This window comes from Amblyomma maculatum, chromosome 10 (genome assembly GCF_055883805.1).
Source record: "Amblyomma maculatum isolate TAMU_Amacu chromosome 10, ASM5588380v1, whole genome shotgun sequence".
Classification (NCBI taxonomy): domain Eukaryota; kingdom Metazoa; phylum Arthropoda; class Arachnida; order Ixodida; family Ixodidae; genus Amblyomma; species Amblyomma maculatum.
Genome location: NC_139353.1, coordinates 52809616 through 52820773, shown reverse-complemented (window position 1 = coordinate 52820773; position 11158 = coordinate 52809616). Strand labels below are relative to the sequence as shown.

The following is an 11158-nucleotide window of genomic DNA, read 5'->3' as shown; positions in this document are numbered from 1 at the left end:
ATCGTTCTGTGTCGCTGCATTTGCTCAGCCCAAAAGAACAACGCGTAAGCACTCTTTTCTGGATATGATTCACGTTTGCAGAATTTGCGCTTTGCCTGACCTAGATTTAGTATACCAGAAGAGAACTGTTTTTACCAGTATGATTTCATTCTGTGCATGCCCGTTCCTGGATAGTAATTTTAGGTCATCTCCAAGTTGTTTGGGCGCCTGTGACATAAAAGACAACTGTCTACGTAGAAATTTTGTTTTCTAGTAAATATAGAGCCTTAATTTTTAATTTAATATGAACATTCTAGTTTCATCAGTTGTATTGGGAAAATAATTGAACGACCACGTGCATTACAATATTTCTTTAAAATAAGAAACTGATAGTTTCAGTTTGTTAGTTACATGCCATGGACATGTGTGATGGAGTGGTAGTAAGCTAGGAGAATATATTTATGGGCTATGTCTTTGCCAATAGAAGGTGGCGGAAAAAAAAAACTCAGGCTTGACAAATCCATTTTCGCAATCAGTTTCATTTAAGAACCAGTATGAGAGTTGGAATTAGAGTCCGTATTGACAAGTCGGGCTGTTAATAATTGTTTCTAAAATTAATTCAGTACATAAAGGGAGGTTTCGAGGTCTCTTTTTAGCTATGTAACTTAATAAAATAATAAACTTTTATTTCAAACCAACAATATTAAATGTAAAAGAAAACCCTTAAAAACAAGCATCTACCCATGTTAGGAAAGCTCATTTCTCGACAAAATAAGCTGACTTGAGTGAGAAGCAGAAGTAATAAAATCCTGTAAGATGTGAAGTCAAGCGTATCAGTAAGTGCATATAGAAGTGCGATCGGTTTCTGCAATTCTGGACAGTGTTTTCCGTGCGTAGAAGTTTATTAGGTAGACAGGTAATGAGGGGCTTTGCAGATTCCACTTCGACATTATCTAAACAATTTCTCACAATTAAAGGTGCAAGCTGTCCCCGGGCCAACACCTTACATGAAAGATGGTATGTAAGATGACGACATGTAAGGCATGGTGGTTAACAATGAAGGGTTGCCGGCTGTGTTCCATTGTGTTCCGTTGTGTAAAATGGAAGAGGGGCATATAAAATAAAAGCGAAAGCGAGAAATGCGGTCTGAAAGCCAGAAACCGCTACAGCAGTGTCCTGAGCACTGTAATGTTGACGCGCACTGCGGCCTCAACACGGCATCCGCTTTTCGACGCCAAACAAATGACATTTGTTCAACGAATGATGTTTCACGGTGAAGAGAGTCCTGCTCTAAACTATGAGTGTTTGCCCGGGGATAGCGCTACCTTTCAGGGTGAGAAATCGTTTAGTGTGGTCAACTTCTCGAAGCAAAGCGAACAATTACCATGATCTGGAATTCAGTGTTTGGTCAAGGAGAATTCTGAAGATTGTTAAAAGCTGTTGACTGCATGATCGTGTTGCTCCCGCTTGTTTTCTGCACTTATCGTGTTTTACGTTTTTAGGAAAACTAAGTAAGCGCTTTAGAAAAACATATATTTTAATGGTTACCCTTGAATTCGTTACAACCATTACAACAGTTTTTAATCAGCAGTCCAAAACACGCCTCCAGAGAAACTTGCACCTGCCATGTATGACGAATTCTGCAAGGCCAAGGCCATCAAGCCAATAAAATTGGCGTATACTACATATATCGTTTCGGAGCAGAAAACGGACGTCAAGAGTATTAGTTGGGAATGAACACATAGTCACTGTAAGCGCCGCCGTGATTAAAAGTGGCTGCTCGCCTGAAACCGAGGAGGCTACTAAGCGTTAAAGGCAGCCCACAGAACTCCACATCATGTCATTTTTTGAAATTCAAGAGGAAGTCGGGAACACCACTGCGCATAACGCCGAAGAAATCGATGTGGAAGCAAAGCACGATTCTCGTTAGCACAAACAGTAGGGAAAGACCAGAAAGCTATGTGTTGATCAAAGAAGTTAGGATGTAAATAAAAAGCTACCATGTGCCATCGTATCTAACGGCTCCGAGAACTGCAGAAAAGGGATTATCTATGGTGCTCTGGTCGACCAGAGCCAGGAAGAAATTGAAATACATTTTCAACACGCCAAAACGCCCGGAGATTTTCGACGTCAGACTCATGGGCAAGACAGAAATAGTGATTGTCCAATTTGAGACGGCGAGAGCGCATGGTGCGCGTAGCATGGTGGCATTTCCTGTGTATAGCACGCGCTGTGCGTACGAAGAGTGTCGTATTCGTCGAAGTTTGGGTCGCCGAGAATATGTGTGCACGTATCTGAACAATCCAAGGTGTCGAGGATGTGGCATCCAGAATCACCTTACCCCTCCCCGAAGCACGCCGCGGTAAAGAACTGCCAAATTCGGCAAACATTTCCAAAACACTGAAGACTGCCAACAATAAGTGCTGATCGTAGTACGCAACTTTAACTCTCCTTAGCCAGCGTGGGCCTATAGGCGTGAAGACATAAAGGGCCGGGTACTGTGGCAACACCAACAACAAGCGGTCCTAACGCTAATAACAGACCAACAGAATCCAGCCATAGACGGAAATGGCATCACCAAAGACACTTCTCCGGATTAGTCCTTTCTCAGCCTCGTAAAAGACGCCACGTGGTGTAACATTGAAGAAATCCCAGGCAATGGCAAATACATCATCGAAACCGTGGTGGAAAAACGACAGCTACCAATCAAATTCAAGAAGGCTACGTTAGTGGAGTAGGAAAGCTTCTGGGAGACCTGGAGCCAAACATAAGGCAGAGAAATTCGAAACATAGACGAGCGGCCTACAGTGCTCTGTGAGAACGTTAAAGAAGCGCACCAGAGAGGCGCCTGAAGAAGAAGATCTGGAGGAGATAGGCAGCCGCCTTCTGTATACCCGGCAGGGAAAATAGCGAGCGGAGAAAGAGTCAAAGCAAAGAGGTGGAATAAAGTTGTACGCCGTAATCTGGCTCGGCTCAACAAAGAATTAGAAGAATACACACTTTAACTATGCTGGCAAAATTGGCATTTTATAGCAATATAGTATAAACAGATCCATAAAATTAGCGAAAACCTGGCAATTATACTGCTATCTCTTGGATACGGAATGGTGCAAGTTAACGTTGGAGCAAAATCTCCAAGAGATTGTATACTGTTATGATAGTGCGGAAGAGGAACTGGACGACAACCGAATCGCTGTTCTCGCGAGATGCATAATATACGCTGATAAAGAGGGCGACTTCCAAACATCTGGAGAACGGTGGCGATCGCCATGATTTCCAAACCTGCCAAGGCGCTACATATTGCAATAAAAAACTAAAACCAATCTATTTGAAATCATGCGTGGGAATCAAAACCCAGGGAACAAGTGATCCAGAGAAGACTGAACAGGTACATACAAGACAACGGACTACCCCAAATCTATGATTGTACTCCGGCCTCTCCACGCAGACCGTTATACAGCATATCCTGCACCAAATTATCCCAGCGCGCACTAAAGACACCCGAGTTATCCTGAGCCTTGGATTTAGCGAAGGTCAGACTTTCGATAACGCCGAACGGAAAGTAATACCAGAAAAGCAACTAGATCTTGAAGCAGGCGAAATAACTTATGCCCCGCCGGGGTGGTGCAGTGGTAAGACGCCCGACTACTGTGCCGGAGTTCCCGGGATCGAATCCCGGCCACGGCGGCTGCGTTTCGATGGAGGCGAAACGAAGAGGCGTCGTGTGCTGTGCGATGTCAGCGCACGTTAAAGATCCCCAGGTGGTCGAAATTACTCCGTAGCCCTCCACTACGGCCCCCCTTTCTCTCTATCCACTTTCACTCCCACCTTCATCCCTTCCCTTACGGCGCGGTTCAGGTGTCCACAGAGCAAGTGTGACAGATACTGCGCCTTTCCCTTCCTATGAACCAACCTAACCAACCTAACCTAATAACTTACAACTACTTAAGGAACTTTCTCTGAAAGCGAGGAGCAAGCACCTAAATCGGAGAATACGAATCAGGAAAAGCGCGCGGGTGCGCGCACGCACGCACGCACGCACGCACGCACGCACACACACACACACACACACACACACACACACACACACACACACGCACATGCGCGCGCGCAGGCAGGCAGGCATGTTAAGACAGAATCTCGCCTTTACAGTGCTCATTCGCTAAATAATATGTTTTCTCCCTTTTTTTTTACAGGAAACCGTAAGTACCCCAACGCTGGCCGTGCGTCCTACTCAACCTGAACAATTGCCATTCACTGTCTGCTATGAAAACAAATTCTATCACAGGTGTTTTTAATCATTTTCTAAACTACTCCGCAAATCTGTGAATTAATATTTTGCTAGACTGCTTCTGGTGCTGCTATGCAGATTGTACTACAAAGCGGAACTTCACAGGTGCACAGAAAAGTAGGATTGCAATTTAGCTAGCTTAAACTTCCGAGCTTCCTCCACCGTGACCAGGAAAACTTCTCGGAATGAGAAAGCTAGCCGTAGCAAACCGCGCCTTCTTTCACTTATAGTACCTGTTGCTTCTCATCGTAATGATAAAGAGGAATATATATCAGCTAGACTTCGGTTGCTAAAAATTCTATTCTATTTTTTTTTTTTTTTTACAGCAAACCAGTGTAAGTAGACATCATGTTGTAATACGTCCTAGTGAGTAAGGATGCGCTCGTTCTAATATTATTTGGCATGCGTTGTTGATTGGGTATTGTGCGATGCATGTGCTGATGTTATTCCTGCAACAAGTGTTTTCGTACTTTTTCGCAGTCTTTCCCGCTATGGGACGTAGTGACCTCGTGGAGAGCGGTGGTAAGTCAATAATTATTTTATTGCTGTAGCGTTAACGGGTTCCGTAGCTCCGAAAATAAGGCATCGGCGTTCGACGTCTCAAGGGAAGAGTCATTGGCACGGCTTTGACCACGCGTCAGTTTGTATATGACATGGCCGTCACTAGTGTGTCGTCTAGTTTTGTGCCATCAGGAGACCGCGTGACACGATCAGTTTTCAGGCGCTGTCAACTTGTACTTCTTTTTTAATATGAGACAGTGGAATAGGATTGCAGCCCTCCAGTACCCTTGCAACTCACTGCCCCTATAGGCTACGCAAGCCAGTTCGTATGGCGGATTTAAAGAGGCGGTTTCTATCTGTAGCGGCCACTATTTCATAAAAGAGAGAATTTTATTAATCTGTGCTAATGAGTAGGTGTGGGATAATAGAGGCACATACTAAAATATTACATATTAGGCGAACGATAAATTGCATGCACGCTAATGAGAATCTACAATGTGAGGCAACAAGGCGGAAAAACAGAAACAGTTTCGCCTCCATCGAAACGGCGGCTGCGTTTCGATCGAGGCCGAACGAAGAGGCGTCCGTGTGCTGTGCGATGTCAGCGCACGGTAAAGATCCCCAGGTGGTCGAAATTACTCCGTAGCCCTCCACTACGGCTCCTCTTCCTCCTTTTCCACTTTCACTCCCACCTTCCTTCCTTCCATTACGGCGCGGTTAAGGTGTCCACAGAGTAAGCGTGACAGATACTGTGCCTTTCCTTTCCTGTGAACCGATTAATAATAATAATAATAGTAATAATAATAATAATAATAATAATAATAATAATAATAATAATAATAATAATAATAATAATAATAATAATAATAATAATAATAATAATAATAATAATAATAATAATAATAATAATAATGACATTATTATTGTTAGCGTGGCCAAGTGAAATTTTTGTATCAGCCTTCATTTTTATACTTATGAAACCACTTCTTAAAATATTCCCACAGTGGGGTGCTTTGAAATACCCGTTTAATAACTTACTTTTCCCCCCATCGTTCACTGAATTAATGGTATAAAAGTTAAAGTTAAATTGGTTCACAGGAAGGGAAAGGCGCAGTAACTGTCACACTTGCTCTGTGGACACCCGAACCGCGCCGTAAGGGAAGGGAGGGAGGTGGGAATGAAAGTGGAAAGAGAGAAAGAGGAGCCGTAGTGGAGGGCTACGGAGTAATTTCGACCACCTGGGGATCTTTAACTTGCGCTGACATCGCACAGCACACGACGCCTCTTCGTTTCGCCTCCATCGAAACGCAGCCGCCGTGGTCGGGTTCGAACCCGGGAACTCCGGCACAGTAGTCGGGCGTCTTACCACTGCACCACCCCTGTAATGCAAAGGGGTGCACAAACCGAGTTTTGCTCGGGATAAAAAGAAAGGGTCTTTCGTCCAAGGCAGAAAATTGGTATGACTATCTGCGTAAGAAAATGTCTAATATCAGTAGAGAAGACAATAATTTCGGATTGATTTTCCCGGGTCGCTCTGCTGATCTGTCTGCTCCGGGCTAGTAATTTGTTGGGATTAAGTATAGTAATGTCTTGAAAGTAATAAACTGAATTAGAGCTAACACAACGCGAGGATCTGGAATGCTGCATGTGAGTGGTTAGGCGGCAACATTATTACAGGTCGAACTTTGAGCGGCTGCATGGTGCATTTGCCTTGCTTACCTCTGAAGGAATTAAAGTGATGGCAAAGAAGGAGGAAGTTAAGAAACGAAATAACTATTTAGGTACGAAAAGAACTGTCAAGCGAAGACTGGTCCAATGAAAAAAAAAAAAAGGCTCTAGGCGAATTCCTGTTTTTTATTTCTATTATTGCGATCAACGCGAGTGTAAGAAAAAAAAAAAAAGAAGAATGTCACTACTTCGAGCTTTCAATAGACTAGATTCTGATTAGGAAATCTTTATTCACAAATAGGCGTGGTCTTCGAAATATCTACATAATGACCAAATAATAATTAAAGTCATCACATGTGCAGCGTTGCGAAGCAGATCTGGAACGCGGCGCGCTTTTGTTATTTACTTAGCTCTAGCTTGAATGCAATATATTGCAGAAGGCGGAATACAAGCGTTCAGTAAAGAATAATTTTTTGCCTCAGTCATTTAAGAATTTGTTATGAACTAGCAAGGAGGCCTGATGCCGCGGTTGAATCACAAATCAAAGTTGTGGAGGATGCATAGAATTTACTAATCTGAAGGCGAAAGCCAAGTTGAACGTTTGGTTGAACTTTTTACTTACTTTATTCCCACTCCATGACATCAAATTCTCCCGGTACACACGTCATTAACCTCAGCACGCATCTTCCACATTACCTTCCCGACGCCGATTACAGCGAGTGGCGTTAGGAGCTGCTTCAGCTTCTTCCGCCATAGCGTACATTTTTAATCTGGTTCAGCATAAAATCCAATTATAAATAGAACATTTAAGAAGTTCCACTTATAAGTAGAAGTTTTTAAAATGTTTCATTTATAATCAGAACATATGAGGTACCAGATTAAGAGTGTACTTTCTCGGACCTCCCGGCCCGCAAGTGGGACCTGGTGCATCTTTCCCCGTAGCGATGTGGAATGACGCTTGGAGCTCGCACTGGGACGTATGCGATGCTAGAGAGTGCGTCGCCCCTCCAGCGGTGACTCTCTCCTGCTCTATCATTGATATTTTTCTCCTCTTCAACAGCGCTACTGTCTTCTTCACCTTCAACGCCTTCCTGCATCTTTATGCCAGCCTAGAAGATTTGTTGACTTGTTTTCAGGAAGTCGGCATAGAGCATAGGTTATTGTGCTCAGCTGCAAAATAGAAGAATGACGGTTGTAGTGCTGACGTGTACGCGAAGCACTGCTCGTGTTTTCTCGTTCACGTGACTACGGGATTTCATGGGACCGCTTTTCGTGGACACATTTAGCGGAAAAGTTCTGCGGAGAACTTCCTGCCTCAGATCTCGCGTATCGAGAACCATATCGTGCTTACTCGATCCTATAGGCTGATTACATTTCTACGCCGACACTGGAAGTCACCCTATAAAAAAACTGGCTTTTCTAAAATGTAGGCCGGCTGAAAAAAAAACAACAACAATTAGTAACGAAGACAGGGTAAACGCAAACGACATTTATTTGCACGAAGCGGCTCCTGCTCATTTGTCATCGTCATCGCTGACCGCCTTGTCACTGCCCTCCTGGTACAATGCACCATCTTCTGCGCAGTAAAGTGTACTGGAGATGCTGCATTTTCGGAACAAGCACGTAACCAAACTTTTGTAGGCATTGACAGCGGATACTAACGGCTATAGTGGTATATTTTGTTGGCATTTCGTGGAGGCGCCACCTGGTGCTGCTTTTTTCTTCATTTTCAGTAATGCCGTAGCGTTAAAGGCCCAGTTCAACGCAAAATCCGGGGTCAGCGTTGTCAACGTCGTTGTCAGCGTTGGCGTTTTGAGTGAAAAATCACGAACACGCTTCTGGCAGGTGGAATATTTGACAGGTGACATGGCCGCTCGCTCAATGGTAGTAGGGCTTCCTGATTAGGTTTGGCAGGAGCTGCCAACCCGGGTCTCTCCTTTTAAATGGGCGGGTGATATCAGAATCAGCCTGCGAGGACCCTTGTATTGACGTTAGCCCCTAGGGCACGCAGGCACGTTCGTACGGCTTGAATAAAGGGGTTGTTTTATATGTAGGCTGGTATAGCGGCATGCCCTTAAAGGCGTAGTTTAAGTGTCCTCCATAATTTCGTAGTTGTGTTTTACGAAGACGAACTTCTCAAATCTAAGCTGGCCTAAGAGTTTCATATCTAGTGTTATTTAAACTTTTGGCTTAGATTCAAATAAATATGATAAGGCTTTCGCCTTAGAAAATTGCAAATAAATCAAGGAATGATACTAAGGCTGAAATTTCTTTCCTTTTTGACACATCTGTCCGTTACACTTTGAGTGCTCACCGGAATATATGTTTCCTTTCATAGGGATCACCGCACGATGCTTGTCTTTTAGAATTATGTCTCTATAAAACCTGCGTGTTGTTATTAATACAGTTGTCTGATTTTTTTTTTCAAATTCTCACATCTCTCCTCTCTACTCACAAGGAGAGCTACTGAACGTTAGAGATTTATTTTGCCGATGACTCCTCGGCACAGATATATGAGGAGCACGAGAGGATCGGAAATCTCAATGCAAAGTTTCATCGCAGCCTGGTTACGGTTCTCGAAGGCATTGCGACACATTCGTCTGTAGAATTTCTCTTCGTAAGAGAGAGCGCCCAAAGCACATATAGCACTGTGTTCGCGTCCTTCTGTCTCATTTAACCTGCATTTCGCTGTTCTAAACCCGGCACCTTTTTTCTTCTTCACAGGGCAAGCTCTTGAGGAGAATGTTCACGGTGCAGATACAAATGGTTAGTTTTCTCTTTCCACTTCATTTGAGCTGAACCCATGCCGACTGCCTGCAGTCCGTTTGCCTGACATGATTGTGATTACGAATTCAATTCTATCTTTAAACGTTATTGTTAGTGTGGCAACGAAATCTTAAAATTTCTGTAGGGGGATACGAGACCAGGCGGACATTTGTTATTCTCCTGCAATATTCTAATTGTATAGTTTCAACCGGCACGCTTAAGCCGTCAGCTTGTTTTATTCAAGACTGAAGCTATCTCTTTTTTGTTTCAAAATAAAGCGTTCGTACTCTTGAAGCGACACTGAAACACACATAGTCAATATTTACTTTAATAAGGAACTTTCTGCGCGCGCGCGCGCGTGTGTGTGTGTGTGTGTGTGTGTGTGTGTGTGTGTGTGTGTGTGTGTGTGTGTGTGTGTGTGTGTGTGTGTGTGTGTGTGTGTGTGTGCGTGCGTGCGTGCGTGCGTGCGTGCGCTTCTGCTGCGGGCGCCTTGGTAGATAAATTTTCCCACAACTTGCATGATATAATTTGTTTCACTCGACCGAAACCAAGATACTTTTTTTCTCAGAATTTGAGGCGAAACACGCTGCATCGGGCGCAAGCTTACACTCGAATTTGCAACCCACTAGAAAACGCAAACAGTGAATTTCTTTCGGCGCGAAGTGGTCAGGTAAAGACCTAATACTATCCCTCAGTATTATTTCACTGAAAGCGGTGACTATTGAATGTGTCCTTCGAGCAATGACACAATAACGCGGGTATAATAAGCAATTTGGTAATTTTTATTGTACAGCTGCAACTATAAAGCAGCCGTTCCCCTTGTTTTGCGTTTTTGCAGTGGTGCTCGACCGGAGCGATGGTAACGCAGAAAAGGTTTTCCTGGTGGCTAATGGAGAAGGAAGGCGATGAGGTGAGAGCGTAGGCATCTCGCAAGACAATGTCCTCCGGATCGTCAGACGCAGTCAACCGACGATCGTAACGAGCACGGCTGCTCAGCTACTCTTCCTCCGAGTCCATGGCGCGGCTCCGACCGAGGCGCGACTTTATATATACTCGATATTGACGTTAGCGATCATGTGTATAGTCACGCAACTGCTCACGCGTTAACCTACTTCCAACGCCAGTTGACCTTTGACCATTACCTTTGGTGGGAATATAACTATCCAAAGTGATTGTGGTGCGAGTTTCAACTTCACCTTGAAGCTCTTTGAAGGTCATCGGAAGCACACGGTGACCTTGATTTTCCTTCGCGTAGTGAAGCTATCCCTTCAATGTGTACCATCAGCAATTTCAGCAAAACCATAGGTAAATGCTGTACGTACCACTCATCTACGTAAAAAAAGCATTAATAAAATTAGAGCATTGCGCAGCACGACGCGCATAGTTAGGACAAGTGATCGCCGAGGTGGAGGGAATGATTTCGGTGTCGACGCAACGTTGATAACTTTCATGTGAGAACTCTCACCAGAGTATATGCGTTGACTGAACTTTATTATCCCAAAGAAACACCTCAGTGAACATTAGATAACTAATAAGCCATTCTGCTTTATTCTGCTACAGGAGCCAAGGAACCTAGCTGAACCTGCAGAAAATGGAAGACCAGGAGAAAGAATTGAAATACTTGGATAATTGTTGTGGAAATAATTCAAGCTTTGAGGGAGGAATAAAGAAATAAACGGCATATTTTTTCAGCAAGCGATTGTCATTGATTTTCTTTTATAACAAAGCTTTTTTTGAGTGCGCAGATTGTAAAGTATTGTATGCAATAATGGTTATTCGAGGCAGCGGTGTGTCTCAAGACACTGGAGGAGTAGAGTCTGTGATCATAAACTCCGCGAGAGCTGTTGCTTCTAGTCAATAAAGCGAGAAATAAAACCTGCGAAATGAATTTCGCTAATTACTTCCGCTCTAGCTTCATTTTTAGAGTAATGTACGTAACATACTTTGTCATGC

At 43.7% G+C, this 11158-nt stretch overlaps 1 long non-coding RNA gene across 1 annotated transcript; it reads left to right on the top strand.

Annotated features, from left to right (window-relative positions):
• Positions 1–4756: 4756 nt before the first annotated feature.
• LOC146176412 (uncharacterized) lies at positions 4757–10885 on the top strand. The gene is made up of 4 exons (XR_014701183.1): positions 4757–4792; positions 9164–9205; positions 10044–10115; positions 10766–10885. It is a non-coding gene; the product is annotated as an uncharacterized LOC146176412 (long non-coding RNA).
• The last annotated feature ends 273 nt before the right edge of the window (positions 10886–11158 follow it).